Below are 17,168 nucleotides of genomic sequence, written 5' to 3' on the forward strand. Positions count from 1 at the left end.
TGTGTAAACTTCGAAACACCTTCGCAGCCTCCGATTGGTTCCGAAAATAGTGCGACGTTCTATCTTCGGACTCCGATTACAATAACGATCTTTCGCGAAATGCTCGGTTGATCTCGGAGAAAAGGTTATTGCGAAACAGGGACACGAACATGCTGATCGGCTGCGTGAAGCCTTTATTAGAGAACAGCATAAATAAAAGAAATTGTTCTATTTTTGTGCTATATATATGTTGCAAGGTTTATCGGTGTTTTCGATGTTCTATTTACATAGTTGCAAAAAACAGAACGCATTGAACTTTTATCCGCACAGGGAAATTTGAAAATCGAAATGTTGCCTTGAAGGCTCGTGAAAGTTTTGTTAAGTGAAGCAAAACGTAAGTACACAATACGCATAATGTGACAGGAAAGATCACATTTTTACAGGGACATGATAAGTAATATTCCGTATCGGTTTACGTCAAAATTCATAACCAAAATACAGGTTTCTTATGCAATGATCATCGTAGTAACCTGGAGGGTCACTGTTCTAGTCGAGTGGTTTCGTTCAAATCTTTCACGTAGCAGTTTGGATAGCGTGACTTCAACTTCCGATTTTGCCTTTTAATTTTTTATTGGCTTCAAGAAAGTTAGCGGACCGAATCAGAGTGTTCTCTGAAGAGTCCGTCGGCCCACGTAATTTATAGATTGTTGAGATGTTGTTTTGAAATCGAACGCCGAACCCACACATTGAAAGTAGTGGATAAAATTAGCGTTGATGTTACTTTAGGCTTTAAGAGGCTCCGTTGAGCGTTAAATATTAATGAGCTGACGGCAGCCGTGACGCAACAAAGACTATGCTTCTAAATTTTGCCGATTGGATACCACCCACCAGTTTAAGATTTCATTATAAAGCTTCCATTCTCCAATAAAAGTCAAAGTTGTGCAGGTGAAATTAAAAAAAAATAATAAAAACAAAACAAAAGTTTCGCTTGAATCGAGAATACTTATAACAGAGAATTCTGCATGGTGGCCTCAGAAACTGCTTTGTACTGTGTTATATTGCTTAAAATGCTTTGTGGATATTAGAACTTCCTCAAATCATCTGAAACTCTATGTGTATTGCGAAACGTATACATTTATGGTTCTAAGCCTCAACGAGACAGAATAATTCTGTTTGAATACATTTCGTGACTCGCTGTGTCAGTTTAGCCGAGCTTTAATTACCGTGTCTATAAATCAAGCTCGTTGTAAAAGCTGTGTTTAAAAGTGACATCATGTTAGTTTTTTTCTCCTTTTTCCGCTTTATGTAGAAATTTGGCAAACTGTAACAAAATAAGGCAAGCAAGTTAATTGTCGATCGTCTAACTTGAACCCGTTTTGGTGGATTTCTAACAAACATATTGAGTAGTCGCTAATATTTTAATCGCACTGATCTTACTCTCTATTTTGACCTATTGTTTTGTGGACTGAATTATTTTTCTTTTGCCCAAATGGAATAAACGTTTGTTGAAGCATCTCACATAACACTCAATGAAAACATACCACTATTTGATCAAATAGGCCCAGAACAAAAGTAAAATAAAATCACAGTGAATGTTGTCAGAGATGGAAGTTATACAGCACCCTGAGTTCGTCTCTTAAGAGCAAGTAATTTCGTGCCCTTTGAGAACCCTAGTATTTAAGAAGCCTTCCCATCTTTGCTTTCCATCTATTACGGTACTTTTCTACAAGAATTGAGTGTCTAAATCGTTTATTCGTTAATCCTTTGTTTTGTGAACAAATTCAATCGCGTGTGCAATGTGCAGATATAATACTTTTCTCAAGACTTAAAAAATGTTGCTTACACTCCAGGAGAGAATTGGAAAACTTGAATTACATTTGACACTGGTTATTGACCAGTATCCACGATGTTGACAGAATTCCAATCGGGTTTCAACAGCATCAAGCCATGTTAATTTTGTTCTTTAGAGGTTCCTTTTAAATGGACGTTTTTTTTTTAGTAAATCCTGACCAAGGGTTTTGCTGAAGTAAACAAAAGATGGTCGATCTGTGCTTTGTTTATACTAAACTTAGCAGGTTTGCCTAAATATTTTCTCTTTGAAAGATTAGCCAACGTACGGGCTGCTTCAGGTGAGGGTGTAAGATTGAAAGGCTGTCAAGGTATTTTCAACTTCTAACGGCTAAATTAAGATTGTCTTTACGCTTCAGAGTACAAACTAGCGAAATAATTCCTTGCAACCCACCTCCTTAGCCGCCTACCAATATGTGATATTTGTGCAATATGTTTTGATATAGGCACCATAGAAATATTATGTCCATTGCACCATGTCTATGTATATATGTCAAATAACACGTCACATTATACTGTGTTCGTATTTTATTTGTATTTTGCTCTCGCACACTAGGAGAACTAACTAAAATTGACCACTTTTGTGGGCGAGACTACGATTATTTAATCTTGAAGCAATAAGCAGCTGATTTGGATCCACTGAGTATTATTGAGAGCGATTACATATTTGAAAACTTTGATTCTGGGTTCAGTATCGTATTTTGTGTTGCTGTGAAGCTCTGATTATATGTCAACTATGCCTTTTACAACTTTTTTTAACCGAGCTTTTAACTGCATTCTTTGGGAATGGAAACATTTACGAGGAGTACATGAAGAGCATTCAGTTTACGATACTAAACGAGAGAATGAAATTTTCACTTTTTAAGAGGTGTTTTATGAAAGAAAAGGAATCAGCATGTTGACATGGCTACCAAAACAGTCTACAAGAAAATGGTGCTTTTGAAAGAGACATCAAAGTCGTTATTGATGTGTCCCGCAATAACAAACTGCGTGTAGGAGCTCGGCAAACGGGTAAATTTTCATAAAAGAGGCACAACCTAACTTTGGAGGTCATCAAATTTATCCTGAAACAGTTTCGAAACATCAGTCATTGATAAGACACGCTAGAATCAACAACAGTCATCAAGTTATTGTTTATCTAAATACAACGATTTCGAAGGGTTTTGTCGATTGTAGAAAATTGTAGCTCTCCCTTTGATTTCCCTTGCAAGGTATGGGATTAGCTTTCCTGTATTTTTTTTCGTTTTGAGAATTTGGCTTAAACGTTTCTTTGGTTCTTTTGTATAAGGCGTGCGAATCCGTTCCTTCGGGGCAGTAGCATGCATTCCACTACTGAAACGAACTAATCGTTTCTCTTGCCTGTTGCGTTGAGGTTTTGTAGTTAAATTTAAGAACACGTTACTTACAAATTTATCGTCACTTCAGAGCTTTTGAGCTTTAGCTGGATAGTTCGGTGAATATTTTTATCTTTGAAATTTCTAGGTAGAGGTTTTGATGGTCAACACATTCAATGAAGCCACTGAAATAGCTCTGCAACCACACAAGCGATGGTTATAAGTCTGCTTGTTTTCTTTCAAACCAATGGTTCCTCGCCATTCAGTGTAGAAATTTCTAAATTTTTGTCTCTGATTCGTAAGTAAACAATTTGTGAAAATACGTGATATGAGTCTCAAATCTTTTAATTTCATGGAGCAGATTGTAAAATTGCCATAATTTATTCTGTCATATTGATCATCTTGATTTGGTTGACTTTGCTCAATATTCTCAGGCAAATGAATGTTAATGAATGTTTCGTTTCAACAGCTTTTGAAATCGTTATTATGACATGTTCAGACAAAACGTGCATACTGATAGTTTTGTTTGGAAACAGAGCATGGATGATTTAGGCTGTAAAATTGCTGGATCTCAACCAATCATAACGCTTACAACTTGAGATAATGTTTTTTAAGATTTTGAAAGTATTGCTACATCTTTGTTAAGTATCAATTTTGATAAAACTGTAGCTGTTGTTGAATATGTTGCCAATGTGTAGTTATTACAATTCTATGTTGCGCAATTTACTAGAGTTTTGTTTTAAAATTCCCTTCAGATGATGTGAAACATTGGATCAAACCAAAATAACCTTGTATTAGTTATCAAATAATTAAGGCTCAGGCTCTGACATGTCGTTCAATATTCAGTTCAACAATAATGATCATAAGCAAAACACCGTTTTGATTAGTTTGATGAAGTATTCACTATATTCACTATATTCTCCATTTTGGAGTCTTTGCTCATTAAAGTAGGCGATTTCTCTTGTCAATTAAAGCTGGTATCCAGTAGTTGACAGGTAGCCTGTGTTATTGGTCACTCAGTGGGTAGGTGGCGATATTCAGTAGAGAATTTAACCTGGTTAAACCGCTTATAGTAAGTAAAAGGGAGAAAAGTCTGCAGCGGCTGTTAGAGAATTAGAATTAATTTTATAGCCAAGAAACTGCAGCCGGTGCACCCATTTTATCGTGCTCAACATTTATAAATATTTAATACTTGCAGATGCTCATTCTTGCTAACATGACCATGTGATCTTTCATTCTCATTTTTATGTAAAAGCATGTCAGCTTACTCGCTACTCAGGAGTTACCAACTTTCCACACTGAATGTTAACAGAGTGCAAAAAGGAAAAAAAATGAAAATGGACCAGGACCCAATCTAAGAATTACGACTTGTGCTCTGAAGGAAATTTTTGATCCACTTGAGAACAAACATAGTTTGTTTCTTTTCCTTATTCGTCTCAGAGTGATAGTGCAGAGTGGGGTTTGTGGAAATTTATCTATTATACCAGCCCGATCACATTTGGCTACCCCTGATGATCATCAAGTGTCTCTCAAAAGGTAAAAGCTCCTTTGCTTTTCGTAATCAAATCTAGAGCTCTCTACCACGGTGGTGACGTACTCTTTCAGAAAGATGTGCATGGTTTTTTAGTTTCGGTAAAACTACTACAAACCAATTGAACTTCTAACCTTGTGGACTCACCCGTTAATTGTCTTGTCATAATTAGCATATCAAGATACAGCTTTCTGAGAAGCTTATTAAATACACTCTGAGTGCATGGGGCTAAGGAGAAATTTTAATTTTCAAAATAATAGATACTTCTCTTTTTTTTTGAAAGTTGTATTTGATGTCCTGATTGCAAGCATATTCCAAATTCTCTTGATGGGTTCCGCAACACATGGAAGAGGGGGACTACAGAATTGTCTGCACATGTCGCTGGATGAATTATGTTCGACGTTTAACTAAGCAAGAAATTTGCGAAATGATAATGATTGCTTGGCAAGAGTACAATGTCTTACGTTACTTTAAACTAAATTGCATCATAAACTTACAAGAGATCATTCACAGTAACATTTTTAGCGTGCGTGAGTATTGCGGATACCACATTGTTCTCTAATTGACAGATCGATTATAAGCTCAGGATTGTCTTTAAAGTGCCTTTGTGAAAATAGCTTCCCTTTCTCCTCCTTTTGTAGATCAGACAAAAAAGCACCCATTGTGTTGTAGGCTTTGACTGAAACAAAGAAATATATCCAAAGTTATCTTAGTGGCGCCAACAACGCACATTCAGAAACATAATACGACAACTGAGACGTGCGTAACCTTTCGCTCTCTAAGTAAGTCATATCAGCTGTGACATCTCAAGTTTTCAAAGGTATAACAATGGAAGACATGAATATAAGCAAAGACAGGTCAATATAAAGTTAATTTGACAGTTCTGTAAAGATTCGTGTAAGCATTTCTCGAATGGTTTTATTTTTAACTGAAATTTGAGTTCACCTAAGGTCAATGATGGAAGTGTTCACTCGTATGCCAGACCACTTTACGACACTCTCAATCTTTATAGCGAGGTGCGAATTTTTCGTTTCGTGTCATGTGAATTAAGGAGGTACTCATCATATGATGGGAAACAAGCGCAGTTGTTTTGCCTAAACGAAAGTGTGTCTACTGCTAATCAGCCAAGTGGCTCATTTGCAAGAATATTGAAAAGAAAGAAAACGAAGAACCTCTGCGATAAAACTATTTTAAAGCGAATATGTAATGTCCTCTAGGCATTATTCTTCGTGGCCAAATAAGGCCCTCAGTGCATGAATTACCCCAAGGCAACATTCCGTATTCACCGGTTGGGTGTCGCATGGTTCGGCAAGTACTCAGTCATTATTGCTCAGACAAGCCCAGAACATTATAACCATCAAGGAATTAGGTTTTGCTGTAATACCTTTTAAGATAACAATCAAAAAACGGCGAATCCAACAAAAGTCGAAGATAAATGCAGAGTAAGTCGATCCAGATTTAGAAGGCTACGAACATGTCCCTTAATTTTCTTCGATTCTTTTACAGAACGCAAAGCTTTTTTGGTCAAAAGTTAACCTAAATTAGACTGATAGGGATAAATTGTTCGCCATGTCCGCTATTGCTAATCAGTCAACATCGACAGAACTGAATTTTGTTTGATGATGGTTCGGGTCATGTGCTACAAGGCCAACTCAGTCTAATATCTGCTTTAACTAAAAACATGTATTGGGATCACCTTACATGAGACGTGAAGACATTTAATTAACAATCAATACCAAGTGTCGCGCGTGCGTGACACTTAGTCTCAGTGGTGCCGTGACGAATGTTCTAGAACTGACGCGAAGCTTGTCGATTCTTCAATAGTCACGTACAAACGATGGGCTTTAATTACTAAAACTGCAACAGTAAAAGAACGAGAAAACAGAATGTTGCCATAAACTCACTGAAGCTGATCAATGTATAGTATAAATACCGTGTGCTCCTTTCAGTCGCTCCCAGTCACTACTTTAACAGTCTCCCTGCCTAGATCAGGGTGCTAGCTCAGAGGTTATATAACAATGGATTGGCGTACATAGGGAAGCCAGGTGAGATTATTCATGAACACTTTCTAGTTTCGTTTCTACGCCAGTTTTGTTCTGTTGGTTTTTATGTGTTGTTTTTTTGTTGTTGTTGTTTTTTTTTTCGGTTTGCCTTTCACCTCCCTCCCTAACAACATTTTGGAGCATGACATTTTTGAAGGGATGTAATTCCCTTACAAACCATGATAAGAACCTCCAATCGTCAGGGATTTTTTTTCCTATCCCTTCTCCTTTCGGGCCATCCATATATTCTTTTCTGTCCGCCGGCCTTGCTGTAAAAAATGTTCAGAATGTTGCGTTATTGGTACAACACTTCACATTTTCTTACATATTTCCTTAAGTAATTCTACTTGAATTGTTTTTTACCTAATCTAAGCAACACAACGGTACTTATCAAACTGAGAACTATGGTAAGAAAAATACGAGAAGTAGTAAAAAACATTACTTAAAGTGCTAATTGGTGGCGTTCTAGCACTAGATCTAGTAAATTTTAATGGAACACCAGTTGTAGAAGGGGCAGCATTGCATTAAAATATTTGACGATTGTCTAGTACCAGCTTACAATGTAAAGAGGCTGAAAGGCATAGTGACAGTTGAAGGAACTGTGCAAAGTCTTTTATAACAGTTAAGATGTAGTAGCAGCAAAGAGTGTAGAATCATTGACAATTGACGATAAGAGCTTCAGCAAGTGTGGAGGGGGGAGCGATAGTGATAAATTAAAGGTGTGGTGACAAGGTAAGGTGTAATGGCAATGGAAGGTATAGCAAAAGTGCAAAACGTAATAACAGTGATCGCTTTAAAGAAGTAGTAACAGTGAATTGATGTTTGAGTAACAGACTCAAAGTTGTAGTAACAGTACAGTATCCGTTCTTCAAGATGTATGAGGGTGTAATAATAGATGTCGAAGGTGTGCTAGCGGTGGAAAGTGCAGGGACCAGAAACTGTGAATTAGTAGTTGATGTCAGCGCGTGTTCGCAGCTGTACGAAGTTGTTATAGAACAACATTTTGTAACAGTGGAAGGTTTAATAACGGTAGAGGAAGGTCTCAACAAAAGAAAACTAGTGTTAGTCGAAGGTGTGGCAACGTAGACTTTGTAGTAAAAATTTGAGCGGTAATAGTACAACTGCGAGATTTATCATCATTGAAATAAACAGGAACAGTTGAAGACGTAAAAAAGAAGGAAGTGGAGAAACAGTTGGAAAAGTATCGAAAGAAGCAAGTGAATTTACCCTAAGTCGTGAATTTACGGTGGAAGGTGTGCTAAATGTGGAAGATGTGATAACATTAGGTGGTTTAAAGTGCCAAAAATTTATTAACAGTTGGAAGATGTTAAAGTAACAGGGAGATGGTCAGTAAGAGTAGGATCTAATTGGTGCGCTGTATTTATAAGTATTTTCATCAACTGAGTGTAAAATGGAAAAGTTATAGGGAATGGAAAGAGAAATATAAAAGTTGCAAAAACAGAGGAAGGTGTAGTAAAAGTGGAAGATGTAATGATTTTAACACCAAGAGGCATTGTAACTCAAAAAATGCACAAAAATTAAAGGAGAAATAACAATAGAAGGGATAGGGGTACTAGAAGTTTGGAGAGAGGAGAAAGTGTGATACCGAAGAAAGGCGTAGACGTAATAAAAATAGAAAAAAAAGCATAACGTGCACAAATACTTGAATACTTGTGAGAAGCGATAGATGGAGTAAATCAGTGTAGAATATTAAGTAACCTATAAGGAAGGTGTAGTGACTGAACAAGGTAAACTAACAGTGGCAGTTATGGTAATAACAGCCGAAAGTGTAAAATCCTTAAGAGAAAGTATTGTCAAAAAGTGTGTGGACAGTTGTATTAAGGTATTATAGTAGATTTTATGGCAACAGTAGAAGGGAAAGTATGAGTGGAAGTGGAAGTTGAAGAACTAGTAGCAGGAAATGTGGTTATAGATGTGCTATGGTCGCGGGACTTGTAGGGATAGAACAACATGGATTAACAGTACAAAGTGTACATACTCTTCATCTTACGCGCCAATGTAATGAACGAGATAGCGGAAGTGAATGTAGTGTTGCTCAGTAGAAGACATAGTCCAATTTGGAGGTGTATCACCAATTACATATTTAGACGCTGTACTGTGACAATAAAAGATGAACTGGTAAGAGTGGGATTTGAAGAATTTCTACACAATTTTACAGGCAGTAAGAGATTAAATAACAATTGAACGTGTGCTAACAGAGAAAGGAATAGTATCAAGATTGGAATCTGTTGTAAAATAACATCCCAACCTATAATAAGTATTAGCTATGCACTCATGGTTGCATATATTATGGATAATAATTACAACTTTCAATCATCACAGTTGGTGAGACCATTAAACAAAGTAGTCAGGATAATAAACAACGTACATCTTCATAACCATATTACTCCCTATTATTTAAGCCGTGGCCCCATTAAACTGCCTAACTATATTAACTACACATCTGCTGAATATCGCTCGATCACAAAGTGCTGTAGCCTAATTACGCTGGTCCATAGGTCAGAATTAGTAAAGGAAGATTTTTTTCCCCAAAAACTCATAGATGCTATAACAGAAATGGCTTTCCTATATCAAGAAGAAAAAAGGTAACTTGAATTTATTTAAAGAGATCTGCAACAGGGATATTTTTCTCAGTACTCAACTCTGGCTGGTCGACTATTGTGATAATTTCTTATCCAGCATATTTGTTCCACTTTTAACTCTTTTCTGGTGAATATCGATTAAGATTTCCCATTTTCCCTTTGCGTTATTCTCAGAATAGCAGTAATTTCATTCAAAAGCATGTAATTAGTTTTAATCGTCGGTTTCCCTTATACTTCATTCCTTTGCTGTTTTTATTTACACTTTACGTTGACTTATTGTGATGAATAAAAGACAGCAAAATAAATGCAACATGAATTAGAGGTCTTAATAACAGTGACCTTGGTGTAGCAATATTAACAGGTGTAGCAGAAATGGAAGATGAAATAAATTTAAGTCTTAAGCTTCAATAGAGAGGGAAGTAGCATGAATTGAAACTTTAAGGAACAGAAGAGGCCCTAAAAATGGAAAACAGGAGGGGAAATCATAGAATGTATTTATTAAGAACAGTACAGTAACAAGGTAAAATGTAGAAACATTTCACCTTGTGGCGAACGTGAAAGATATGTTCACAGTTAAAGATGTGGTAAGAATAGATGGTGCAGTAACAGTTCAAGCTATAGTCAGCAGTGGAGCATTTAGCTAATATTAAGCGGTTTGGCTCAGTAGGAAGTAGTAACATAGAAAGGAAGATATTGTTAATAAGAAGGCGGTTGAAAGTAGTTTTGGAACCAGAAGGAGCGGCACAGAAAAAGTAAAATGTGAGCAACAAAAAAAATGCACCAACAGTAGAAGAACTGCAATTATATTTAAAGGTATATTGATGGGTTTAATAGTAAAGGAACATGAGAAAATGTAATAATATTTAAAGGGTTGACAACAATAGGAGCTGTGGTAAAACTTTAAAATGCAGTATAGTTCCAGTGTAAACAGTACATCTAAACCTGAAGGTGTCAAAGCAGTTTAATACATCTAAACTATAAAGGGTAGCGATAGAATAAGGCAGTGTCACATTCAAACGATTAGAAACTAGAGGAGCAGAAAAGAAAAACAAAGAGAGACGATATAAAACGAATGTGAAATGCACTTAAAACCTCTGATAACAGTAGAAGGATTGGTAAAAGTGACAATTGCAGTAAAAAAGGATGGTATTCAAAACAGTTAAATAATCGATAAAAGTAGTAAATGTGAATATATTAGGAAAATCAAAAAAACAATAACTGTTTTTCATAACTATTGAAGATGTCTGTATACTAACATGACATGGTTTAGCAGTACCAAGGAGAGTGATACTAACAGTGAATTCTAATAGAGTAACAGTATACAATTAGAAGTGTACAACCCCTATGTACTGTGAAAGATTCACGGACAATAACACACTCAGCGACTGTACAGTTGCAGTAATAATGAAAGATTCACCTTCCACTGCCATTACCTTCCACTATCTTCTACAACAACTTAATTCCAGTGAGAGAGCTGCACGCCACATGAGTATCAAGGAAATTGCAAACTATATTCTTCCCTGTGCTTATGCGTTTCTTCTTGGTGATGTTTATGTGTACTCGTAACAACACACTTTTTTCCATTGTTTTGAATATTGCACGAACTGTTTTATTTCTGTAATTAGCCTGAAGCTGTATAATTGGACAGCCACAGTTAGCACTGGAATGTTAAAGATTAATATGATACCATTTCAATGCTATATGTTCAGAATCTCTTCAGTTTGACTAACATGTGCCAGTCATTTCAGGTTTGTCAGGTTTTTCACTTATGTTGCATGTGATATTATTGTGATAATTGTTGGAATTCAGGTATTTCTTGTGGAAACAATTTTTTAAGTAACTGTCGCTTTTCAGCTTTTTCAGAGGATGCTGAAATTTAATAGTGATCAAGAAGAGCCTCAGTCATTCTTCGAGAACATGAACTCCACTATGCTGGTAAATTGCCTCTCGCGAATCTATCAATATGCCATAACGACCTCTACAAGATTTTTCAACAAGAAAATAGTTTAAAACATTCCATTTCTGGTCTTTTAAATATTTTATTAACTTGTTTGAAGACCCTAACAGAATGGTTCATTCTTGACATTTCCTATGACATCACGCATTTCTGACAGGATGTTCGCCTCGTTAGCTGATTTCCAATCCAATCCCATATACTATCACTAATTTGCCTTATAAGGCAAATTGCCTTAAAAATTGTTTCGTTTGTGACTTTCTGTAGTTTCGGGGTTTTAGAGTTCTCAAGATTTTCTTTTTGAAATATTTTCAATTTCATTGCTATGCAGAACATAATCGGTCTGTTGAATGTAAGTTTCGCGCCAATTATTTATATATATGAAAATCGGTCCATGTTCTATATTTATAAACGGTTGCACATGATACAACATTTGGCAGTCAAATTTCAAAGTCACTCTCTTTGTCCTAAGACAGAAAAATGGTACGTTTCGGGAAAACAGAGGTATCGAAGGTACATTCTAATTATGTGTCTCCCGGTTTTCTGATATATCCAATGTCTCGAGAGTAGTTTTTGGAACGTGAAGTATAGTTTATTTTACGTTACAATTATCATTTCAAGCTCAAGTTTCCAAGAATGTGATTGTTTGCTTTAAAATTTACTTTTTTTGAGGATTAAATTGTACTTTTATTTGTTCCAAACATATGAAGGTTATTTTTATAGCTACATAAACATAAGGTCTACTAGTTTACCTTATACGTAACAGGTGTGTACAGCGAGGGGTTAATGTCCTGTTCCCACACTGGTTGATATCTGTCCAGAGTAGCAAGTGTAATACTTGTCATGTGGCTTGGATTAACCCTCATGTGAGCATCAAGGAAGAAAAAGCCATGAGAGTTGTGGCATAAGGGATATGACGGCTCCTTTTTTTTCCTACATATTGGTATATTCAAATTTCAAGTATATAGCAACAGAAAAAGGGAAGTGTTAGTAGAAGTTTTAGTCAAAGAGGGAGATATAGTAAGTATAGAAGGTATGGTGACAATAGAAGGGATGGTAACCACCTAGCTTAGATTTAATTTTGAACGTAAGAGGTTGGTAAATTTGTATCACTAGCAATACAAGGTGTTGTAAAAGTCAAAGGTGATATGAAATATAGAATACTTTAGAACTGGCAGCAGGAAATGTAGTCATAAATCTTTTATAGTAGTAGAACTCGTAGGGATAGAACAACATGGATTAATGGTACAAGGTAAAGATACTCTTGATCATCTTGTGCGCCAACGTAACGAGCGAGATAGCAGAAGTGAAATTAGTGCTGATTAGTAGAAGACATAGTCCTATTTAAAAGAGTATCATCAATTACGGATTTAGGAGCCCTCATGATGATATCATCAAAATAAACGATTGACTGATAAAAGTTGGAATTAAAGAACATTAGTTGGAATTAAAGAACATTAAACAACTCTACAGGCAGAGATTAAGTAACAATTCATGGTGAGCAAACAGTGAAGAGTGTAGTATCAAGATTGGAATCTGTTATTAAATAACATCCCAATCGAAAATAAGTGTTAGCTATGCACTCATGGTTATACTCTGGATAATAATTACGACTCTCAATTATCACAGTTGGTGAGACTAATGAAACAAAGTTGTTAAGATAATGAACAATGTGCATCTTCGTTGCATATTATGGGTAATAATTACGACTCTAAATTATCACAGTTGGTGAGACTAATAAAACAAAGTTGTTAGGATAATGAACAATGTACATCTTCGTTGCATATTATGGGTAATAATTACGACTCTAAATCATCACAGTTGGTAAGACTAATGAAACAAAGTTGTTAGGATAATGAACAATGTACATCTTCGTTGCATATTATGGTTAATAATTACGACTCTCAATTATCACAGTTGGTGAGACTAATAAAACAAAGTTGTTAGGATAATGAACAATGTACATCTTCGTGACCATATTACTCCCTATTACTAAAAATGTGGCCACATTAAACTGCCTGACTTCATTGATTACACACCAGCTGAACATTGCACGACTTCAATGTGCTGTAACCTAGTTAGGCTGGTCCATGTCCTCAAAACTTGAATCCAGTTTCTTTCAGAATTAGTATAAGAAGAATTTTTCCAAACAACTCATAGATGCTCTGACAGAAATGGCTCTCCTATATTGGGAGGAAAAAGGTAACTCTTGAATTTGTTTAAAGGGACCTGTTTCAGTCTTGTCTCAGCACTAAACTTTAGAAAGTCGACTATTTTGATATTTTATGATCTAGTACATTGATTTTACTTTTCACTCTTTCCTGTTGAATTTCGACTAAAATTTGCCTTTTTTCTTAGAGAAGAATTCAATGAATTCAAGGGCATGTAATTAGTTTTAACTATTTATTGCCCCTAGACTTCATTTCTTTGCTGTTTTTAATAACACTGTACGGTGTAACTTTTTATAATGAATGAAAAACAACGAGACGAATGTAACATGAATGGGTTCAGTAACAAAAGTGGACTTAATAACAGTAACGCCTGTAGCAATATAAACAAGTGTACAAAATTGGAAGACGAAATAAAAGTACGGTCTAGAATAAGTTTGCTCAGATCAAAGGATCCCGGCTTGCTTTGTCCCAACTGACTATTCATTTGAGCTGAAAGTGTTTTTGTTGTTGCCAGAAATCACGATTTAAAAATTGACATTTTGGAATTGAAATCCGCCATCTTTGTTATGACGTAGCTATGACGTAACAAAAGTCAAACATTGTAGTCTCGACTAAGATGGATGAAAACATAGAAAGCAGCGGCGAGGAGAGCGATAATGACTCAATTCTAGACTCGGATCTTCATCCAGACGGTGTAATTGGTCCATTCATGTTTGAGCCGCAACATAGCTCGCCTTCAGGAGAAGAAGAAATTTCTGTTGACGAAGAAATTCAGGAAGAGATTCAAGGAGAAACATCTACGCGCTCACTTCTTGGAAATCTCGAGTGGTGCTCATGCGGTAACTGTCAAGAGATGCCAGCAGAAAACGAGTGTATGTGCTGTCAAGAAATGAAAGTACTGGGTGATTGACTCGATCTGGAAGGAAATAACATCTTTGTTTCTTAAGTTTTATTTTTGATTTTTTTACAAAAGAAAAGCGCAGTGCCCGCGACGGATTTATTTCACACTGCTAACTAAGTGATATGAACTATCATTGAAATTGCAGGGAGCAAGCTTCAGTGTATTACTGAGCACAGATCATTTGGCCCGGGTGTTTACTAGCCGAAGTCTTAAGAACAGCCCTTGTTGGCATGCACCAAGTGAGGAAAGATAGAGTTGGAGATTACCCGTCACAATATTTATTGTATATAGACCTCTTTAGTTTGTATGCTTTGTTTGTTCATAAAAGTAAATCATGAGTAGATACGGACGTGAACGAGACAAAATTGAAAGAAAGAGTACTGAAGAGAATTATCACATTACTTATTCTAGGAAAATTTTAAAAAAGAAGTCCACTATTCTAAATTTGTTACAAGTAATCAGAGCCTCACGTTATACGACAAGCGTCAAGAAGTCTCCCGTTGTTGAACAGCGTTAGCTTAGGATAAGTTAATATCAGTTTCCCCAATCAGGCACTTGTGGATTGCAATGCAGCGATGAAAAAACCTTCTTGCGGAGAGTGACTTGAGATTTAAACTCCTCAGTGCTTCGGTTGACGAGCTTCGGGGTGGTTGCCCCAGCAGAACTTTAGCAGCTTTATTCTGTAGGATCTGTAATTCTGACATTATGGTGTCCTTGTTCTTGTCCCCCCATATAACATCTCCGTAATCAAAAAGAGGGAGGATTAGGGTGTTGTACAAGGTAACTCTAGTTTGTAGTGGCAATACATTCCTGATTAGGCCTATCCTTTGATTAATCTTCGTGCTAATAGCATCGATATGATCTGCCCATGACATAGATTGGTTGAATGTCACGCCTAGGTACTTGAATGATTGTGTTTTCTCAATACAAGTGCCCTCTACTTTGACCAAAATATCTTATTGCGATTCAGTTTCTGAGGACTTCCAAAGATAACAAAATTACATTTGGATATATTTAGAGTAAGGAGATTTCTAAAGAACCACTCAGGATGGTAGTAAAAACAGATGAATAAATGGAGAAAGCAGAAAGTGGGAAAAATTAAGGAAAATCGACTGTAGCAACAGTCTGTATACTAACATCATATGGTTTAGTATCAAGAGCAGTGATACTAATAGTGGATCATGTAAGGGTATAGTATTCTTTAGAGGTGGACACCATTTATGTACTGTGAGAGATTCACTAACACTAACACCTTCAGCGACAGCACAGTTGCAGTACAGTAATAATGAAAGTTCTGCCCCCACTGCCTTTACCTTCAAATCTACAACAACCTTTAAAATGTTAACATTTATTGAGAGAGCCTTACGCAGCATGTGGATGAGAAGGAATTTACAAAATAAATTAATCAAGTGCACTCGATGAATCTACCGAGCACAGTGGCGACAACAAAATATTTTGAAACTTAGACTATTTCAGCTGGATGTGGAATTCCCTGCCGTGTGTTGATCTGTTAACTATTATGGGCGTCGACTCTCTAGTGAATCTCTATTTTCTATTGAGTGAGTTTGGTGATTATATTAGAGTTTGTCAGGAATAATTGATAGTGTGACTCATTCACCTTCGCATGTAACAAAAGTTGAAAGGTGGGTTTCTGTTTTCTTTTTCAACATTTCAAGCTGTAAGAAATGTTCAGGTGAATGAGACAATCCTGTGGAATTATTCGGAGTTCAAAGTACAAACCTCGTCACTATGATGTATATTATTACAGGCCTAAACGGATACATTCAATGGCAAAGATTAAGATGATACAATTTCAATGTTACATTTGCATAATCTTCTCATGTTTGACCAATCACGCACCAGTCCTTTGAAGTTTCTAAGGTTTTTCACTTTTGTTGCATGTATGATTAATGTGACATTTGTTAGAATTCAGGTATTTCTTAAGCCAATTTTAAGTTACTGTCGTATTTCATTTTTTACAGGAAAAGAGGATGCTACAATTTCATTGTAATCCACAGGAGCCTGAGCCATTCTTTGTTAATATAGACTCCACCATCTTGGCAAATCGCCTTTAGCGGAGTTATAAATATGCCATAATGACCTCTGCAAGATTTCCAACAATAACAACATATTAAAACATTTCATTTCTGATCTTTGAAATATGTTATTGACTTGTTTGAAGACCCCAATAGAATGGTTCTTTCTTCGCATTGCCTATGACATCACGCATTTCTGACTAGGATGTTCGGCTCGTTAGCCGGTTTCCAAACCAATCCGTTTTACTATCCATGTTAATGATTAGGAGAATTGTCTAAAAACTCCTTTGTATTTTTAGGAATGTGTTTTGCTTTCATTGGTATGCAGAACATAAGTGGTCTCCTGAATGTAACTTTTGCACAAATTATTTTTATTTGTGACTCGAGACAAGCTTGAAAATTGGTCACGTTCTATATTTATAAACGGTGCTACATGATACGACTTTTGGCAGTCAAATTTCATAGTCAGTCTCTTTGTCCTAAGACAGAAAAAAATACATTTTGGTATCTAATTTAGTTTTTGAAACTCGAAGTATAGTTCATTTTACGTCACAATAATCATTTCAAGTTTAAGTTTCCAAGAATGTGACTGTCTACTTTGACAGTAACTGTTTTTAGGGAGAACCGTTTTTGGTTTTATAACTACATATATAAGGTCAGCTGGTTTACCAGACATTCAACAGGCGTATATAATGAGAAGTTAAGGTCATTTTCTTCCACTGGTTAGTAGCTGTCCAGCGCAGCATGTGTAGGGCTTCTCATGTAGCTT

The 17,168-nt window shown here is 36.1% G+C and overlaps 1 long non-coding RNA gene across 10 annotated transcripts; it reads left to right on the forward strand.

The window, feature by feature from the left end:
* Positions 1-6: 6 nt before the first annotated feature.
* Positions 7-16,523, forward strand: LOC113682138 (uncharacterized). Of its 10 annotated transcripts, XR_016180525.1 has the most exons (5): positions 2,073-3,038; positions 3,116-3,199; positions 3,310-4,184; positions 4,602-4,697; positions 4,976-16,523. It is a non-coding gene; the product is annotated as an uncharacterized LOC113682138 (long non-coding RNA). The 10 variants fall into 10 exon arrangements; XR_016180526.1 differs by lacking the exons at positions 2,073-3,038; positions 3,116-3,199; positions 3,310-4,184 and adding an exon at positions 7-373 and having other exon boundaries at positions 4,417-4,697; XR_016180527.1 differs by lacking the exons at positions 2,073-3,038; positions 3,116-3,199; positions 3,310-4,184 and adding an exon at positions 7-373.
* The last annotated feature ends 645 nt before the right edge of the window (positions 16,524-17,168 follow it).

The sequence above is a fragment of the Pocillopora damicornis genome, chromosome 10, assembly GCF_964200805.1.
Source record: "Pocillopora damicornis chromosome 10, jaPocDami1.2, whole genome shotgun sequence".
In the NCBI taxonomy this organism is placed as follows: Eukaryota; Metazoa; Cnidaria; class Anthozoa; order Scleractinia; family Pocilloporidae; genus Pocillopora; species Pocillopora damicornis.